The sequence below is a fragment of the Canis lupus genome, chromosome 1 (genome assembly GCF_048164855.1).
Source record: "Canis lupus baileyi chromosome 1, mCanLup2.hap1, whole genome shotgun sequence".
NCBI lineage: Eukaryota > Metazoa > Chordata > Mammalia > Carnivora > Canidae > Canis > Canis lupus.
The window spans coordinates 112,968,164-112,987,076 of NC_132838.1; the positions used below are offsets into that span (position 1 = coordinate 112,968,164).

The following is an 18,913-nucleotide window of genomic DNA, read 5'->3' on the forward strand; positions in this document are numbered from 1 at the left end:
CCCTATGTCATTTTCAAGAACCCTGGGAATCTGAGAAACATTTCCCGAAATAGTTTAATTCTACTGATTCCACCAGTAGGACAGATCGTTGCCACATTGCGGTTTATAGGAGCTTTGCGAATCAGTCCTCTTTATCCGAACCTGTAAAACTAAAGCAAAGAATTCCAAGTGTCCATTCATGGATGAAACGATAAAGATAATGTGGTATGTATGTAAAATGGAATGTTATTCAGCTATTTTAAATAATTATTAAAGGATTTTATTTTTTTGACAGAGAGAAAGCTCGAGTGGGGAGAGGGGGAGAAGGAGACTCCCCTCTGAGCAGGGAGCCCACACAGTGGTGGATCCCAGGACCCCAGAATCATGACCCAAGCCAAAGGCAGATGCTTCACTGACTCAGCCACCCAGGTGCCCCAGAATATTATTCAGTTATTTAAAGGAAGGATATTTGGGGGCACCTGGTGGCTCAGTTGGTTAAATGTCTAACTCGTGATTTCAGCTCAGGTCATGATCTCAGAATCTTGAAATTGAGCCCACATTGGGCTCTGTGCTCAGCTCAGCTCAGCTCGGAGTCTGCTTGAGATTCTCTCCCTGTCTCCCTCTGCCCTTCGTCCTGCATGGGGAACCAGCTGCGGAGCTTCTCTAGTCCTGGGCACCCTGGGGATACGTGAAGACCTGAGTTGGCACACTGACTCTTGACTACATTGTTCTCCAGATACAGCTCCTCCACTCCCCCTCCTTGAGTCAATAGCCTAGTCTTTTACCCTTTGAAGTTAAAGTGTTTTTCTCTGCTTCCCAAAGTTAATCATTCCTATAGCCAATCTGCTAGCTCTCTTAATGAAGCTGGAAGTGACAAAGCAATGGGTCTGAGTCCATTTTTTTGTGTGTGTGTTCCAATAAAATTTATTTACAAAAACAGGCAGTAGGACAGATTGGGCCAAAGGACTGTAATTTGCCAACCTCTGTCCATGTCCTTGATGACACTTAGTAAATGACCTAGTTGATCGAGGGGACTGTGGTCCATTCTGCGCCACTGTGAGCTGGAAACCTCTAAGGTCTGCTGCTTTGCTGAGTCGTACATGGTGTAGAACAGGACAGTGTATATGGGAACTGCCAACCAGGTGGTGGGTGCAGGGCAGAATGTGAGGAGGACACTGGAATAGGCTGAGCCTCCTTCTTCCCAAGCAGCAACAACATATCTATTCCAGATCCGGCTCAACCCTCCTACCCCATACACACATGGTCCCTGGGTGGGCACTGTCCTTACTGGACCCTTACGATCCCTTATGCTGTGGTCTGACCACCAGCCCTTCCCTGGTGATAGCCCAATTGTAGCTCTTCAGCAGCGAGTCCAATGCTTCTTCCACCCGTGCCTCCAGGTTCTCTCGGGTAATGAAATTTTTTGCTTCCTCCTGCAGCTGCAACACTTCCTGCTCCTTGAGCTGCGCCCAGGCCTGGGCCTCTCGGGCCCACCGGGCTTCTTCCTCCGCCTGCCGCTGCTGCTAATCCCGCGCCTCCTGCCGCAGCCTCAGGGTCTGAGTCCAGGTCTCGGATGAAAATTCAGTGAGATTCTGAGTCTTTCTTCATATGTTCACATCCAACTATCCTGGCTCTGTGGCACCCCTGCTTACACGTGCTCCCTCTAAATTAATTAATTAATTAATTAATTAAAAGGAGGAAATCTTGCCAGTTGTGACACCATATATAGACCTTCAGAACAATATGATAAATGAAATAATTTAGAGAAAGACAAATACCATATGACGTCACTTATATGTGGATCATAAAAACAAAAATTAAGAAAAAACAAGTTCACAGATACAGAGAATAAACAGGTGGTTGCCAGAAGCAGAGTGGGATGGGAAACGTAATGGTGCAGATCCTCAAAAGGTACAAACACCTGATTATAATATAAGAAAGGTCTTGGGGATGTAATGCACAGCATGAGGACTACAGTTAATAACACTTTTTAGCATATTTGAAAGTTGCTAAGAGAGTAGATCTTAACAGTTCTTATCACAAGAAAAATAAATTTTGTAATGTGTGGTAACAGGTATTAACTAGGCTTTCTGTTCAATACTAGTTCTGTTGTACCAGAAACTACAATAACATTGTGTGTCAATTATATCACAATTTAAAAAACGAAACCAAAATATGGCATCAGTTATGTAGAGGTACCTTGAATCCTAGAGACAAAAATACTACTTGTGGTTTTTGAGCCCCCCTCAAAATTTAGCAGAAAAGGATCATAGTTCAATACGGTAATAGCTACTATTCGCCATCCTCCCACAGTGGGGACTTCAGACAAGGGTGTAATCGCAGATTCTGTTATTCTTTGGTCCAGCTGGATCAACCACTCACAGGCTTGTTTCACTAAGGTAGAGGCCGAGTCCATAAAGCTGCTGGAACATGCTGAGCCGATGATCACAGGAAGGCTAGCACAACGTCTAAAGAGCTACATGGAGGAGCTCTTCAGGGAGAAAATGACCCAGAGGCTTAACTCTTCACGACCTTCACGACCTCACCACACAATAAAAAGAAATGAAATATCCCTCCATGAGTGAAAGGCCGGGGAGACCCACCATCCCTATTCACACCCACCTGCCCCCAATCCTGGAGCAGCCAGTGTGCCTGAAGCCTGGGGACCCATCATGCAGGGCTCTGGGGGCCACAAGAGGGACTCTGTGCCTTATTTGATGGGCCACTGGAAGTCTGTAAAGAGACTGTTTTTGGATTGATTGATATTCCAGAAGTGACATGATCTATCTTATATGATGCTGTTCTAGTGGTATCGCTCTGCTTACCAGCTGGAGAGGGCCTCAGGGAGGAGACAGTGGAAACTGAGTGCGGTAGGCAGAAGAGTTGCACCCAGAGATGTCCATGCCTGCTCCCCAGCCTGTGAATGCATGACTGGACATGGCAATGGGGAATTAAAGGTGTTAATGTGGCCCTTAAATGGGGAGATTATCAGAGCACTTGGGTGGCTCTTGGTTTTGAGCTCATGGTTGAGGGCTCCAGGGATGGAGCCATGTGTCAGGCTCTGCCCCAAGTGGAAAGTCGGCTTGGGATTCTCTCTCTCCTTCTGCCTCTGCTCCCTTACTCCGCATCCTCATGCCCATGCTCTTTCCCTCTCTCGCTCTCCTGAATGAATGAATGAATGAATAAAGAGATTATTTTGGGTGATCATTGGCTATATCATTGGCTTCTGATCTATGAAACTCTAGGATTCACAAATTGTGCTGACAAGATGCATGGACCGGAGTGAGGCCCCAGCTGGAGCAACACCTTTCTGTCCTGCAGCCTGTGGTGCTGTGTGACCGCAGCCCTGCTGGTGGCCAGAACAGCCTGGATGTTGCAGCTACAGTCACAGAGTCACTGGTTGGGGCACATTCACCACCCACATCCTTCGGTCTTGCTTGTATTCTGTGTGCTGTCAAGATTACTGGCATGTCTGTGCTTCACGGGCCCAACTACAAAGACAGTAGTAATCCAACCTACATTTTGTCCTGAGGATCTTTTGTTTCCTTTCCTCGTGGAGCTTGAAGATACTAAAAGAACAAAACCAAAAGAAACACAAATCAAGGTCCACCACCACCAGGGTAGCGACAGAAGCAAACACTCCTATAGTCAGAAGACTCATCCCTCCTTCTCCCTGTAAACACCATCTGTCTTCACACAATCAGGAAGGAGAAGAGGAACCAGTAACATCTGTGGGGGTGACCCGAGTCCATGTGCCGCCTCCCAGCACACAGCTGCCAGCTCACAGAGTGAGTGGTGGCTCCTCCTTGAAGCCCTGTGACCAACCACACCCTCCGGAACCCTTGGGCTCATGATGGGATTCTGCACAGATGGAAAGATACAGCTGACAGGTCAGTGCCAGGGCCTAGGGAACATGGTCAGGTTTCTCTGGTGACCAGCAAACCAGAAAAATGGTTGGGCTCAGATTTTGAACACAGCTCACCTCCAGGGCACCTACCTGACTCTGGGGGTCCTAGTGTACAACGTTCCTTCTGATTAGTGGAATTCAGTCTAGGTTTCTGCGACCCCACTGGCAGGGGTCATACCCCGAGAGACTGGAAGCATCATCTGGACCAAAGAGTCATGCTGACAACGGACCATCGGCTGCCTTCTTTCTGTTGATGATGTTCACTTGTCGCTTCTGAAACAAAGTTTAAAGGTTTGGATTGTCCTGTCAACTAATTCATGGAAACACTGGAACAGTGAATGAATTATCCTATTTCCCCCACCACAGTTAGCTATGAGGAACATCCACTGCACTGCTTCACCCAGAACTCTCGTTTTTGATAAAAAATATTATCACTCCTGTTTTGGAACAGCCCCTGCTGTGTTGAAAGTATCTCCCACTGACGGGTTTCCTGATAATACAGCAATCAGAACTCCCAGGACAAACTTCACCTGCCACAGAGTTCTGGAAAGGCATCCATCGAGCCCCCCATGTCCCCACACACACTTGAAAAGTCCATCCATTGGGTCATCTGAGTGGCCCTGACCATTAAGCATTTGACTTTTGATTTCAGCTCAGGTCATGATCTCAGGGTCGTGGGATCCAGCCCCATGTCAGGCTCCATATACAGCAGGGAGTCTGCTTTAGATTCTCTCCCTCTCCCTCTGTCCCTTCACACTGCCTCCTCACTACTTACTTTCATGAGCTCTCTCCCTAAAATAAACTAAAAAAGTAAAAGAAAAGGAAGAAAAGTGCATTCAGAATGCAAGCCCTCACTGCTCTTTCTGAAGCTTTGAGCTTGTTCAACACAGAGGGAATATTGATTCCAGTTTGTGACCTGGGAAACTGAGTATTTTAGGGGAAAACACTTGGGGGAAAATTTACCAAAGAGCTACCTTTTGGACATAAAATGTTGAAATGCTTATTAGATCTCAGCTCTTCTGACACTTGTTCTGTGGGGTCCTCACTTGCTTTGCCCATACTGATGGGGTAATTTCTCTGTCTCCCCCACCTGTTATTTCCCCAGTCTTTTGGTCCACTCTAAATAACATCTTATCACTATTCTCAATATTTTCCAAATTCTTAAACCTTTAAATGCCCCTGAGGGATTACCTAGAAACCACAGAGCTCCTGGCATGCACTTTCTTCTAGCCCTCATCAATCATATTGTCATTATTTGTTTCCATGTGTTACCAAAAAAAGTATTCCAACACTCATTAGGACAGTGAGGCACACTTTGTTGAGGCAGACTACTGCAGTGGTTTTGCAGTGTGGGACACAGATTGGACTCCACTTCAAAAACAAGAAGGGTGGGGAATTAGAGCCAAGGGGCAGCACCAAGTGATGGTCAGTGGATGGAAAGTTACCAGGAAGGTAGAGTAATTCTTGCTAAACTGACCCAACAGGGCTTTTACTGAAGATAGGCCAGAGTGATCACAGACTATCTATGGGATGCTGGGACATGAGGAATTTGGTCAGATAGCAAGAGTGGAGGATTCTGGCTCAACTGACTTAGCGGGTTTCTCGTTCAGTCTGAACCTAAAGCATATGGTCAGGCCTAGTCAAGGAAGAGACTCAGAGAACCTGACTAAAGTCTGTCCAGGAGAGAATCTTCGTTGTGAGTTTTCCTCTACCATGTACCATTCACCACTAAATCATGGTGTTCAGAGATACAGAGAGAGAAGTAGAGAAAAACAGAGAAAGGGACCAACTGAGAGGCACCTGGATAGTGCAGATAAGTGCCCAACTCAAAAAAAAAAAAAAGTGCCCAACTCGTGGCTTTGGCTAAGGTACAATCTCAAGGTTGTGAGATAGAGCCCCATGTTGGGCTCCCCACTCAGCATGGAGTCTGCTGGAGATTCTCTCTTCCTCTCTCTCTCCCCTATCCTCCTCAAATAAATAAGTAAATATTTAAAAAAAGAAAGGGGGGCAGCCTGGGTGGCTGTGTGGTTTAGCGCCGCCTTCAGCCCAGGGCACGATCCTGGAGACCTGGGACTGAGTCCCACATCAGGCTCCCTGCATGGAGCCTGCCTCTCCCTGTGCCTGTGCCTCTCTCTCTCTCTCTCTGTCTCTCATGAATAAATAAATAAAAATCTTTTTAAAAATAAATAAAAATTAAAAAAGAAAGGGATCTATTGGTATATTGATAAAAATCTTTGAGGACTTATCACAGAGATACAAAAGAGATTGTAAACGTTATCAGGAGATGACCACAAAACCTATGCCAATGTATTTACAAATATGGATGATGAACAGTTCTCTAGATAAATGTAAATTACCTAAACTGACCTCAGAACAAAATGGATAATATGAGTAGAGCAATAACCATTAAAGAAATTAAAATGAGAGCCACTAATTAGCCTCCACCAAAAAAAAAAAAAAAACAATATCAGGACCCAATGGTTTTATGGGTGAGTTAATAAATCTTCAAGTAAAAATAATCCTCAACAAATCCCTACAGGGAATAAAAAGTAGTAAAAGGAGATCACTTCCTAATTCGGTTTATGAAGCTAGAAAACCAGGCAAGAAATTATAGGCCAATTTCACTTACAAATACATGTACAAAATCAAAGGAAACATTAGAAAACCAAGTGCAGAATTAATAATAAAAAAAACATAGAGACAAAAAAGTTACCATGACCAATAGGATATCTATCAGGAATGCAAGTGTGTTTTTTAAAAAAGTGGGGGTGCTCAGCTGGGTGGCACAGTTGGTTAAGTATCTGACTCTTGATTTCAGCTCAAGTCATGATCTCAGGGTCATCAGATCAAGCCCTACTTTGGGTCCACACTGGGCGTGGAGCCTCCTTCATATTCTCTCTCTCTACCTCTGTCCCCTCCACTGCTGCACTCATTCTCTCTCTACAAAGCAAAAAAGGAATGCAGATGTGTTTCAATATCAGAATGTAGCAATCCACATCAACAGTATAAAGGAGAAAATTACTTATCTCCATAGATTTAATAAAATTATTTGATAAAAGTCAACCCTAACTCTAAAAAATATAAAAATCCTTTGACACGCAGAGGAAACTGGGAAAGGGACACATTGACATCCTCCTAGGCTGCCTAAAGACTAAAGTAGCCAGTATCAGTCCAGCGCGTACCACCTGGCACCCGTCAGGCACTAAACAAATGGGTGCATCTCCCCAAGCACTTCTCTCTCACACACCCCGTCTTTGTTCCCGGATTCATGGTTGATTTCCTCGGTTGTATCTTCCAGATCATTTGTTTTTTTCATCAGTTACAGTCCAATTATTTAACAGACACATTCCATTTGTGTGTGTGTGTGTGTGTGTGTGTGTGTGTGTGTGTGTGAATTTCTGGGAAGTCTTTTTTCAGTTGACTGCACCCTTTCCATGGGAGTTCATCAGCCATCTGCCTGAATCCCTGGGTGTCAGGAGGATGTTGAGAAGTTTCCATCTACGCTTTTACACGAGGTTTCCAGCAGTCACGGGTTCCATTTCTACCTCGGGTGATTGCTCCCGGACCTGCCTCAGCTGGGTCTCCTCAGACGTGTGTGCACTGGCCACCTACTTTCTCCTCCATTCCCCCCTTTTCCTATCTCCTTATGGATTCTTCTCAAATGTTATGATTCTTGGTTGTAAAGCACATGTTTAGGGACACCTGGGTGGCTCAGTGGTTGAGCGTCTGCCTTTGGCTCAGGGCGTGATCTTGGAGTCCTGGGATCGAGTCCCACATTGGGCTCCCTGCAAGGAGCCTGCTTCTTCCTCTGCCTGTGTCTCTACCTCTTCTCTCTCTGTGTCTCTCATGAATAAATAAATAAAATGTTTTAAAAAAATAAAGCACTTGTTTAGTAGAATTCGGTTGATTATCATGAGTGTAGGCTCAAGGTTTGCTCAGTATTTGTAGGAATCTATACTGGAGCTTTTTCTTCTTAACAGCAAAAACCTACAAACTTTTTCTTGTTTTCATCTTGAGTATTGGAGATATTCAAAGTAATTTCTTATACCAGCTGTGCTGGGTGTGGAGAGCAATAATTTAAAGAAAAAGCCTCACTCTGTGTCTTCACTCAGCTAAAGGAAGGAGAGAACCAGCACCCCACCACTCCTGTGTTCCCAGCCAGTCCAACCCCCAGTCCACTCCACGCCCAGCTGCATTTTGCAAAATATGCCCCACCCCTACACTTCATTTTTTTTCACATCCTATCTTCTTAAAAACCATAGATTTAATTTTGAGTGTTTTTGACTTTCATAAAAATGAAATTACATTGGATTTTCTGCTACTTGCTCTGTTCTGTCAAAATTATGTTCCCCATAGCATCTGGGTGACTCAATTGGTTGAGCATCTGCCTTGGGCTCAAGTCCAGATCCTGGGGTCTTGGGATTAAGTCCCGCATCGGGCTCCCTGCTGAGCAGGGAGTCTGCTTCTCCAACTCCTGCTCCCCCTGCTTGTGCTTGCTTGCTCTCTCTCTCTCTCTCTGTCAAATAAATAGATAAAATCTTTTTTAAAAAACTATGTTCCCCAGATTCACTCTTGCAGGTGCCTCGATGTGAGTTGGGCATTTTCATTGCTATATGGTTCCCATTGAATGAACTTATTAGCACATTCTCTTTCCCTCCTATTGGCTACTTGTGAACATTTGGGATTTTTAAAAAATGTTTTCTTTTGTTGTATCAATACTGCCTCTACGAACGTTCCTCTGTACATGTCTGCTAGAACACACGCACACAGACACACAAACACACACACACACACACATTCCTGGGGGTAACAATTTCAGCTTTTCTCTTGCGTTGCCTTTTCCTTGTTGCATTGTAAGGGTCTTTATATATTCTGGATGTCATTCTTTGCCAGCCATGTGTTCTACCCTTCTTCCAGTCTGGCTGGTCTTTGTTCTTTCCTTAGAGTGTCCTTTCTTAAGTAGATACTAATTTTTATACAGTGGAAATCATTTCTTCTACCTTTGCATTAGTGCATTTTCACCCTACTTTAGAATATACAGTGGAAATCATTTCTTCTACCTTTGCATTAGTGCATTTTCACCCTACTTTAGAATATTTTCCCAAGGCCGTGTGTGTGAGACCGGTTTTTCAGAATCATTTTAGAGAAAAATGCTCCTTTGCACACCTTACCTGTCAAACAATCTCCCTTATGAAGTTTCTCTGTCCGTGTAGGAGGGGTGCCTGAGTTTGTATTCCCTTCGCCATTGGAGACACAGCACCAGTTTTTAACAGTGTGGCTCTTGGTGGTCCATCTTGACACCTAGCAGGGCAGTTGCCACCTCATTACTCTTCTTTGAGGTCCTCTGTTATGCTATTTAATTTTAGAATTGGCTTGCCCACTTAAAGCAAGCAACTACAATGCTATTGGAGATTCATAATTGTCCAGATAATTTGGGGAGAACAGTTATTCCACCCAACTAAGTCCTCCCTTTACTGATACTCTCTGGTATCTCTTCCTTTCTTTCCTGTTATTTGTCATCTGTTACCTATTGCTAATTCACAGTCAAGCTTTCACATTCAGCTAAGTTTTCTGTTCTAAATAAAGAATAAATCTGTTTCTTCTCAGATTGCCATTACAAATATTATTTAAAATCACATGTGCGGGGCGCATGTGAGTGGCTCAATCTGTTGGGCATCTGCCTTAGGCTCTGGTCATGATCACACGACCCCCCTCAGCCCCTCTGTGCCTCCATTGGGCTCCCTGCTCCGTGGGGAGCCTGCTTCTCCTTCTCCCTCTGCTGCTCCCCCTGCTGTGCTCTCTCACTCTCTCTTGCTCACTCTCTTTCTCAAATAAACAAATAAAATCTTTTTTTTTAAGAAATCACAGGTGCTCTTATAAAGCCATGCCATTGAGCCTCACACATGGATGCTCCTATCAGGCATTCATGGTAAATTACAGTTTTGATTCTGATAATTTGTCAGATTCTTCTGAGTTTTTGATCTAGGCAATGATACCACCTGTGAATTAGGACACTGTTTCTGCATTTTTCCTTCTCAAGTCATTCCTTTTCTGTTTCTGTCTTGCTGTATGGCAAGTCCCCCTAAACACCCTTCCTGGAGATGGCAGTCCCCAAGCCTTGGCCCCCTGATCTTAATACCACGTTTGCTGTAACATTTTGGAGATACTCTATATCAGATGAAGGTAATTCCTTTTAATTTCAGGTTTACTGAGTTTTACCATCAATGGAACCAGAATTTTAGGTAGAGGCATTTGTTTTTTTTTAATGCATCTTCAAAGAACTCACATGGTTTTCCTCCTTTAAACCATTAATGCCATGAATGACACTGATTTTCTACTTTGAAACTACTATATTCCTAGAATAAACCCTACATTTCCATGCACATTATCTTTTTCATTCATTTCTGCATTGTGTCTCCGAGCCCTGAAGGATGTTTGTATGTGCTGACTTGGGCCTGGTATTTTCCTTGCTGTATTTTTTCTGGTTTGGGGGTCAAAGTTACTGTACCCCACAGTAAGAGCTGGGGACATGTTTTCTCTTTCTCTTTTCTGGAAGAGTATGCGTCAGATTAGAATGGAGTCATGAATGTTTAAAAATCTCTCCTACCAGTTGAAATAGTTCCAAAATAGTAAAACTCAGTTTGTTGGATGTCTCATACGGCTATTCATGCTTTTCTTCCATTTTGACCCAGTTTGGTCCTTTTTTGTAGGTAATCACTCCACAAATGAATACCAAAGCTTGAAATCAAAATGTTCATCATCTCTTTCAAGGCCATTGTCCTTTTTTTCCCTTTTTGATTCCTAACATTGCTTCTTGCCCCTTGGTTCTTTTTTTTTTTTTTTTTTCCTGATCACGCGGTCAGAAGAACCATATCTAGAATTTTGTGTTTCTTGCTCACCTCTTACGTTCTTTTTCCTTTGACTTTGTTCCTTCTTACTTCAACCAGCGGATAATTAGCTCAGAAACAACCAACCTTTCATCCTTTCCTATTAAGCAATTTAGTGTTTTAAATTTGCCCAGAAGCCCGCCTCAGTTGCATCCTATGTGTTCTAAAGAAAGCTGTTTTGAAAAAAAAAAAAAAAAAAAGAAAGCTGTTTTGTTTTGTTTTTAAGTAGGCTCCATGGCCAGTGTGGAGCCCAATGGTGGGCTTAATTTAGGAGCCTGAGATCAAGATCTGAGCTGGGATCAAGTGTCGCCTAACCCACAGAGCCACCCAGGTGTCCCTACGGAAAGTATTTTTACTTTTAGTTATACAAATTTTGAAATGGCCGTTATCATTTCTCCTTCAAGCACAAGTTTTTTAAAAGGTGGTTTCCATTCAGATGGTGATGTTCTAGACATCCTTGTAATCGGACTTCTAACTTCATAGCACAGTGTTTACAGAGCATTACATCTATGAGTATTTACTGAAAGTTGCCCTTTGGTGTAGTATGTGGCAAATATTGATAAAGTTGCCTTGTTTGCTTGGAAAAACTGTATTGCAGCATTTTATGTATATACAGGCCAAGTTGCTTGCACTGCTCCAATATTCTATACCCTTCTTGTTTAGTTTGCCCTAAAATTACTGAGAGACATGGGCTTAAATCTTCACAAAAAGAGTGGATTCCAAGTGGCTTTTTCAAGAGAGGTACTTACCTACTACATGCCTTCCCCCTGAAGGCTGCAAAAATTCTATAGTGAAATGAGAGCCATCAAAAGTTACTGAATGGAGGCCGGAGACCAATGTGCAAGTTGGTGTGATCCGCCTCCACGTCTGGATGTCACATGAACTTGCAGCCTGTACCAACCGACACACAGCTCCGTTCTGCCACAGTTGTCACAAGGAAGCTTATTTCCCTGAACTCCACCCAGTGACACCATCTCTATGTGGCAAAGCCAGTTATTTATGCTGCATCGATCCTAATTCTTTCAGAAGAACTTCTACAAGCCTATGGTGTTACCTTCATCAATTGAGCCCCTCACCCCCACAGCCCCCAAAGCACATTTGGTTCCTCTTGAATCTACGTCTCCCAGATTTCTTTCTCTTTTTATTTTCGAGAGAGAGAGAGAGAGAGAGAGAGAGAGAGAGAGAGAGAGAGAGAAAAAGAGGCAGAGACAGAGACAGAGGGAGAAGGAAGCTCCATGCAGGGAACCCCATGTGGGACTCGATCCCAGGTCTCCAGAATCACACCCTGGGCTGAAGGCGGCACTAAACTGCTGAGCCACCCGGGCTGCCCAACTAGCCTTACGTTGGGCATGAATACATCTCCTGGGGAAACTCTTCAGCCTGTGTGGAAGAAAACATGTTCCAGGATGCAGAAATCTAGCTGTGATAGCCAAACCAGTGGTTTCAACTCGCAGCCTTTCAGGAGTGCAACGAGTTTACTCCTATGGTGGGATCCTAGCCAGCAGTTAAAATGAAGGAGACTGACAAGTAACAACAGGGATATATGCGGGGCACCTGGGTGGCTCAGTGGTTGAGCAGACGCTCAGGCCCTGTTCCCGAGCTTCTGGGAAAGAGTCTCCCATTAGGCTCCCCACAGGGAGACTGCTTCTCCCTCTGCCTCTCTCTCCATCTCTCATAAATAAATAAATAAATAAATAAATAAATAAATAAATAAAATCTCAATTTTTTAGAAGAGGATATACGTAAAAATGTGGCCAGCGGTTTTGAAACCTGTCACAAAGTATTGTTACAAAAAAAACATACATTCGCACAGGATATGTGTAAGAAAGAAGACTGGGTTTTCGAAGCCTTTCACAAAATCTTGTCACAAAAAAATGTCTATGTTAGACCAGGATACATGTATAAAAGAGGATATGGTTTCTGAAAGCCTGTCACACACAAAAATTGCCACAAAAAATAACTAGGTTCAGCCAGGAAACGTGTAAAACAGAGGACAAGGTTTTGAAGTCTTTTTCACAAAATATTATTAAAAAATACCGATGTTCAGCCAAGATGTGTGGAAAAAAGAGGACAGGGTTTTTTGAAACTTTTCACAAAATATTGTCACAAAAGATACCTATATTTAGCCAGCATATGTGTAGAAAAGAAGACGGGTTTTTTTTTTTTTAAGCTTTTCACAAAATATTGGAACAAAAGGTACCTCTGTATCACTATGATATGTATAAAAATGACAAGGTTATCTGAAGCTTCTCACAAAATATTGTCACTATAAATCCTGTATTTGGCCAGCTTATGTGTGTGATAAAGAACAGGGTTTTTTGAAGTTTTTCACAAAATATTGAAACTGAAAATACCTACATTTTGCCACAATATGTATAAACAAGAGGACAAGGGGTTTTTTCAACCCTCTCACAAGAAGCAATGTTAGGAGGCATGAGGGGAAAAAAAAAACAATGGCTTTCGTTGAGATAAAAAACATCCGTTGACATGTTTGAGATAAAAAAACACCCGATTGAGATGTTTGAGATAAAAAACATCCAATTGAGATGTTTGAGATAAAAAATATCTAATAGAGATGTTTGAGATAAAAAACATCGGATTAAAAAAAATCCGATTGAGATGTTTGAGATAAAAAACATCCAATTTCAAAAAAAAAAAAATCCAATTTCAAACTTTATGGGGTTATTTTTATTGATGGAGGATTTTCCTTACATTTGTGGAGCCTATAAAAAGGCCACAGGGTCATTGACTCAAATCATAAGCAAATTATTAGTAGTCATATAAATTTACCAACAAATTGATTTGTACTATTTTGGGACCTATTTCAACCTATTTTCAGAGGGCTCACAAGATTTATAAACATAAAGGATATAATTCTAAAGTGGCACAACTTCTCCAGAAATGAGACACAGAGATCACGTGCCCAGCTCCTACTGTATAGCAGTGACTATTAAAGGCTGGCTCTCTAGGCTTCACATCTTCTTTGGGACCGAAGCAGACAAGGGGACACTGCCTATGTTCTGTAACAGGTCAGTTATGCTCAATATCAAACTTTGGTTCACAGAATTAATGGTGGAAGTTGTAGCTACCTTTATCCTGGGTAAGATAAGAAGTTATGTTCCTGCATTGTTCATGACATGGCCGGACAACCAATGGAAATTCCTGGGTTGTTTCAAAAAGATGTGCCAGTTTATGGTGAAGAAGACCCTTATTTATGTCCTGAGTTCTCTTGCGTCCATTATACACAATCTAATTGTTGGAGAAGTCTTCATCAATAAGCTATATTACTTTCTACACAAAAAGATGGTTTCTGAACCCACAGCTGTGGTTGTCGTTTAGCTACTCTTACACCTACTCACCCTGCAGTCGTTGGGGGGATACTTGGCACCCGGAGGAGAGCAAAGGACTTTCCTCGCTTATCTACTGCCACTGGAGGCTTGTGAGCATGCTCGGCTCTCTCCCCGAGCCTGGCCCATTCTATCCTCTCACAAAGAACATAATAATATAAGAACATTTAAATAAATAAATAAATAATAAATAAATAAATAATAAATAAATAAATAAATAAATAAATAAATAAATAAATAAAATCTCAATTTTTTAGAAGAGGATATACGTAAAAATGTGGCCAGAGGTTTTGTTTGTCTTTTTTTTGTTTTGTTTTTTGTTTGTTGTTTTTTGTTTTTTGTGGCCAGAGGTTTTGAAACCTGTCACAAACTATTGTCACAAAAAATACCTACGTTCACCCAGGATATGTGTAAGAAAGAGGTTGGGTTTTCGAAGCCTTTCACAAAATCTTGTCACAAAAGAAATGTGTATGTTAGACCAGGGTACATGTATAAAAGAGGATATGGTTTTTGAAAGCGTGTCACACACAAAAGTTGTCACAAAAAATAACTAGGTTCAGCCAGGAGACGTGTAAACCACAGGACAAGGTTTTGAAGTCTTTTTCACAAAATAGTATTAAAAAATACCTATGTTCAGCCAAGATATGTGGAAAAAAGAGGACAGGGTTTTTTGAAACTTTTCACAAAATATTGTCACAAAAGATACCTATATATTTTTTTTTAATTTTGTGACTTTTTATTTTTTTTTAATTTTTTTTATTTATTTATGATAGTCACAGAGAGAGAGAGAGAGAGAGGCAGAGACACAGGCAGAGGGAGAAGCAGGCTCCATGCACTGGGAGCCCGATGTGGGATTCGATCCCGGGTCTCCAGGATAGCGACCTAGGCCGAAGGCAGGCGCCAAACCGCTGCGCCACCTAGGGATCCCAAAAGATACCTATATTTAGCCAGCATATGTGTAGAAAAGAAGACGGGGTTTTTTTTTTTTTTTTTTTGAAGCTTTTCACAAAATATTGGAACAAAAAGTACCTCTGTATCACTAAGATATGTATAAAAATGACAAGGTTATCTGAAGCTTCTCACAAAATATTGTCACTATAAATCCTGTATTTGGCCAGCTTATGTGTGTGATAAAACAGGGTTTTTTGAAGTTTTTCACAAAATATTGAAACTGAAAATACCTACATTTTGCCACAATATGTATAAACAAGAGGACAAGGGGTTTTTTCAACCCTCTCACAAGAAGCAATGTTAGGAGGCATGAGGGGAAAAAAAAACAATGGCTTTCGTTGAGATAAAAAACATCCGATTGACATGTTTGAGATAAAAAAACACCCGATTGAGATGTTTGAGATAAAAAACATCGGATTAAAAAAAATCCGATTGAGATGTTTGAGATAAAAAACATCCAATTTCAAAAAAAAAATCCAATTTCAAACTTTATGGGGTTATTTTTATTGATGGAGGATTTTCCTTACATTTGTGGAGCCTATAAAAAGGCCACAGGGTCATTGACTCAAATCATAAGCAAATTATTAGTAGTCATATAAATTTACCAACAAATTGATTTGTACTATTTTGGGACCTATTTCAACCTATTTTCAGAGGGCTCACAAGATTTTATAAACATAAAGGATATAATTCTAAAGTGGCACAACTTCTCCAGAAATGAGACACAGAGATCACGTGCCCAGCTCCTACTGTATAGCAGTGACTATTAAAGGCTGGCTCTCTAGGCTTCACATCTTCTTTGGGACCGAAGCAGACAAGGGGACACTGCCTATGTTCTGTAACAGGTCAGTTATGCTCAATATCAAACTTTGGTTCACAGAATTAATGGTGGAAGTTGTAGCTACCTTTATCCTGGGTAAGATAAGAAGTTATGTTCCTGCATTGTTTGTGACATGGCCGGACAACCAATGGAAATTCCTGGGTTGTTTCAAAAAGATGTGCCAGTTTATGGTGAAGAAGACCCTTATTTATGTCCTGAGTTCTCTTGCGTCCATTATACACAATCTAATTGTTGGAGAAGTCTTCATCAATAAGCTATATTACTTTCTACACAAAAAGATGGTTTCTGAACCCACAGCTGTGGTTGTCGTTTAGCTACTCTTACACCTACTCACCCTGCAGTCGTTGGGGGGATACTTGGCACCCGGAGGAGAGCAAAGGACTTTCCTCGCTTATCTACTGCCACTGGAGGCTTGTGTGCATGCTCGGCTCTCTCCCCGAGCCTGGCCCATTCTATCCTCTCACAAAGAACATAATAACATAAGAACATTTAAATAAATAAATAAATAAATAAATAATAAATAAATAAATAAATAAATAAATAAAATCTCAATTTTTTAGAAGAGGATATACGTAAAAATGTGGCCAGAGGTTTTGTTTGTCTTTTTTTTGTTTTGTTTTTTGTTTGTTGTTTTTTGTTTTTTGTGGCCAGAGGTTTTGAAACCTGTCACAAACTATTGTCACAAAAAATACCTACGTTCACCCAGGATATGTGTAAGAAAGAGGTTGGGTTTTCGAAGCCTTTCACAAAATCTTGTCACAAAAGAAATGTGTATGTTAGACCACGATACATGTATAAAAGAGGATATGGTTTTTGAAAGCGTGTCACACACAAAAGTTGTCACAAAAAATAACTAGGTTCAGCCAGGAGACGTGTAAACCACAGGACAAGGTTTTGAAGTCTTTTTCACAAAATAGTATTAAAAAATACCTATGTTCAGCCAAGATATGTGGAAAAAAGAGGACAGGGTTTTTTGAAACTTTTCACAAAATATTGTCACAAAAGATACCTATATTTTTTTTTTAATTTTGTGACTTTTTATTTTTTTTAATTTTTTTTATTTATTTATGATAGTCACAGAGAGAGAGAGAGAGAGGCAGAGACACAGGCAGAGGGAGAAGCAGGCTCCATGCACTGGGAGCCCGATGTGGGATTCGATCCCGGGTCTCCAGGATAGCGACCTAGGCCGAAGGCAGGCGCCAAACCGCTGCGCCACCTAGGGATCCCAAAAGATACCTATATTTAGCCAGCATATGTGTAGAAAAGAAGACGGGGTTTTTTTTTTTTTTTTTTGAAGCTTTTCACAAAATATTGGAACAAAAAGTACCTCTGTATCACTATGATATGTATAAAAATGACAAGGTTATCTGAAGCTTCTCACAAAATATTGTCACTATAAATCCTGTATTTGGCCAGCTTATGTGTGTGATAAAACAGGGTTTTTTGAAGTTTTTCACAAAATATTGAAACTGAAAATACCTACATTTTGCCACAATATGTATAAACAAGAGGACAAGGGGTTTTTTCAACCCTCTCACAAGAAGCAATGTTAGGAGGCATGAGGGGAAAAAAAAACAATGGCTTTCGTTGAGATAAAAAACATCCGATTGACATGTTTGAGATAAAAAAACACCCGATTGAGATGTTTGAGATAAAAAACATCGGATTAAAAAAAATCCGATTGAGATGTTTGAGATAAAAAACATCCAATTTCAAAAAAAAAATCCAATTTCAAACTTTATGGGGTTATTTTTATTGATGGAGGATTTTCCTTACATTTGTGGAGCCTATAAAAAGGCCACAGGGTCATTGACTCAAATCATAAGCAAATTATTAGTAGTCATATAAATTTACCAACAAATTGATTTGTACTATTTTGGGACCTATTTCAACCTATTTTCAGAGGGCTCACAAGATTTATAAACATAAAGGATATAATTCTAAAGTGGCACAACTTCTCCAGAAATGAGACACAGAGATCACGTGCCCAGCTCCTACTGTATAGCAGTGACTATTAAAGGCTGGCTCTCTAGGCTTCACATCTTCTTTGGGACCGAAGCAGACAAGGGGACACCGCCTATGTTCTGTAACAGGTCAGTTATGCTCAATATCAAACTTTGGTTCACAGAATTAATGGTGGAAGTTGTAGCTACCTTTATCCTGGGTAAGATAAGAAGTTATGTTCCTGCATTGTTTGTGACATGGCCGGACAACCAATGGAAATTCCTGGGTTGTTTCAAAAAGATGTGCCAGTTTATGGTGAAGAAGACCCTTATTTATGTCCTGAGTTCTCTTGCGTCCATTATACACAATCTAATTGTTGGAGAAGTCTTCATCAATAAGCTATATTACTTTCTACACAAAAAGATGGTTTCTGAACCCACAGCTGTGGTTGTCGTTTAGCTACTCTTACACCTACTCACCCTGCAGTCGTTGGGGGGATACTTGGCACCCGGAGGAGAGCAAAGGACTTTCCTCACTTATCTACTGCCACTGGAGGCTTGTGTGCATGCTCGGCTCTCTCCCCGAGCCTGGCCCATTCTATCCTCTCACAAAGAACATAATAACATAAGAACATTTAAATAAATAAATAAATAAATAAATAATAAATAAATAAATAAATAAATAAATAAATAAATAAAATCTCAATTTTTTAGAAGAGGATATACGTAAAAATGTGGCCAGAGGTTTTGTTTGTCTTTTTTTTGTTTTGTTTTTTGTTTGTTGTTTTTTGTTTTTTGTGGCCAGAGGTTTTGAAACCTGTCACAAACCATTGTCACAAAAAATACCTACGTTCACCCAGGATATGTGTAAGAAAGAGGTTGGGTTTTCGAAGCCTTTCACAAAATCTTGTCACAAAAGAAATGTGTATGTTAGACCACGATACATGTATAAAAGAGGATATGGTTTTTGAAAGCGTGTCACACACAAAAGTTGTCACAAAAAATAACTAGGTTCAGCCAGGAGACGTGTAAACCACAGGACAAGGTTTTGAAGTCTT

At 41.2% G+C, this 18,913-nt stretch overlaps 1 long non-coding RNA gene across 3 annotated transcripts in view; it reads right to left on the reverse strand.

Moving 5' to 3' along the window:
• Nucleotides 1-875: 875 nt before the first annotated feature.
• Nucleotides 876-18,913, reverse strand: part of LOC140604941 (uncharacterized) — a 67,213-nt gene continuing 49,175 nt past the window's right edge. Inside the window, exons 6-8 of one of the 3 annotated variants that reach the window (XR_012007744.1) lie at nucleotides 3,977-4,159; nucleotides 3,499-3,548; nucleotides 876-2,520 (exon numbers count right to left, since the gene is read on the reverse strand). This is a non-coding gene — a long non-coding RNA (uncharacterized lncRNA). Of the gene's footprint in view, nucleotides 3,549-3,976; nucleotides 4,160-9,057; nucleotides 9,188-18,913 lie in introns of all 3 variants that reach the window. The other 2 variants (XR_012007743.1, XR_012007742.1) reach the window with 2 other exon arrangements.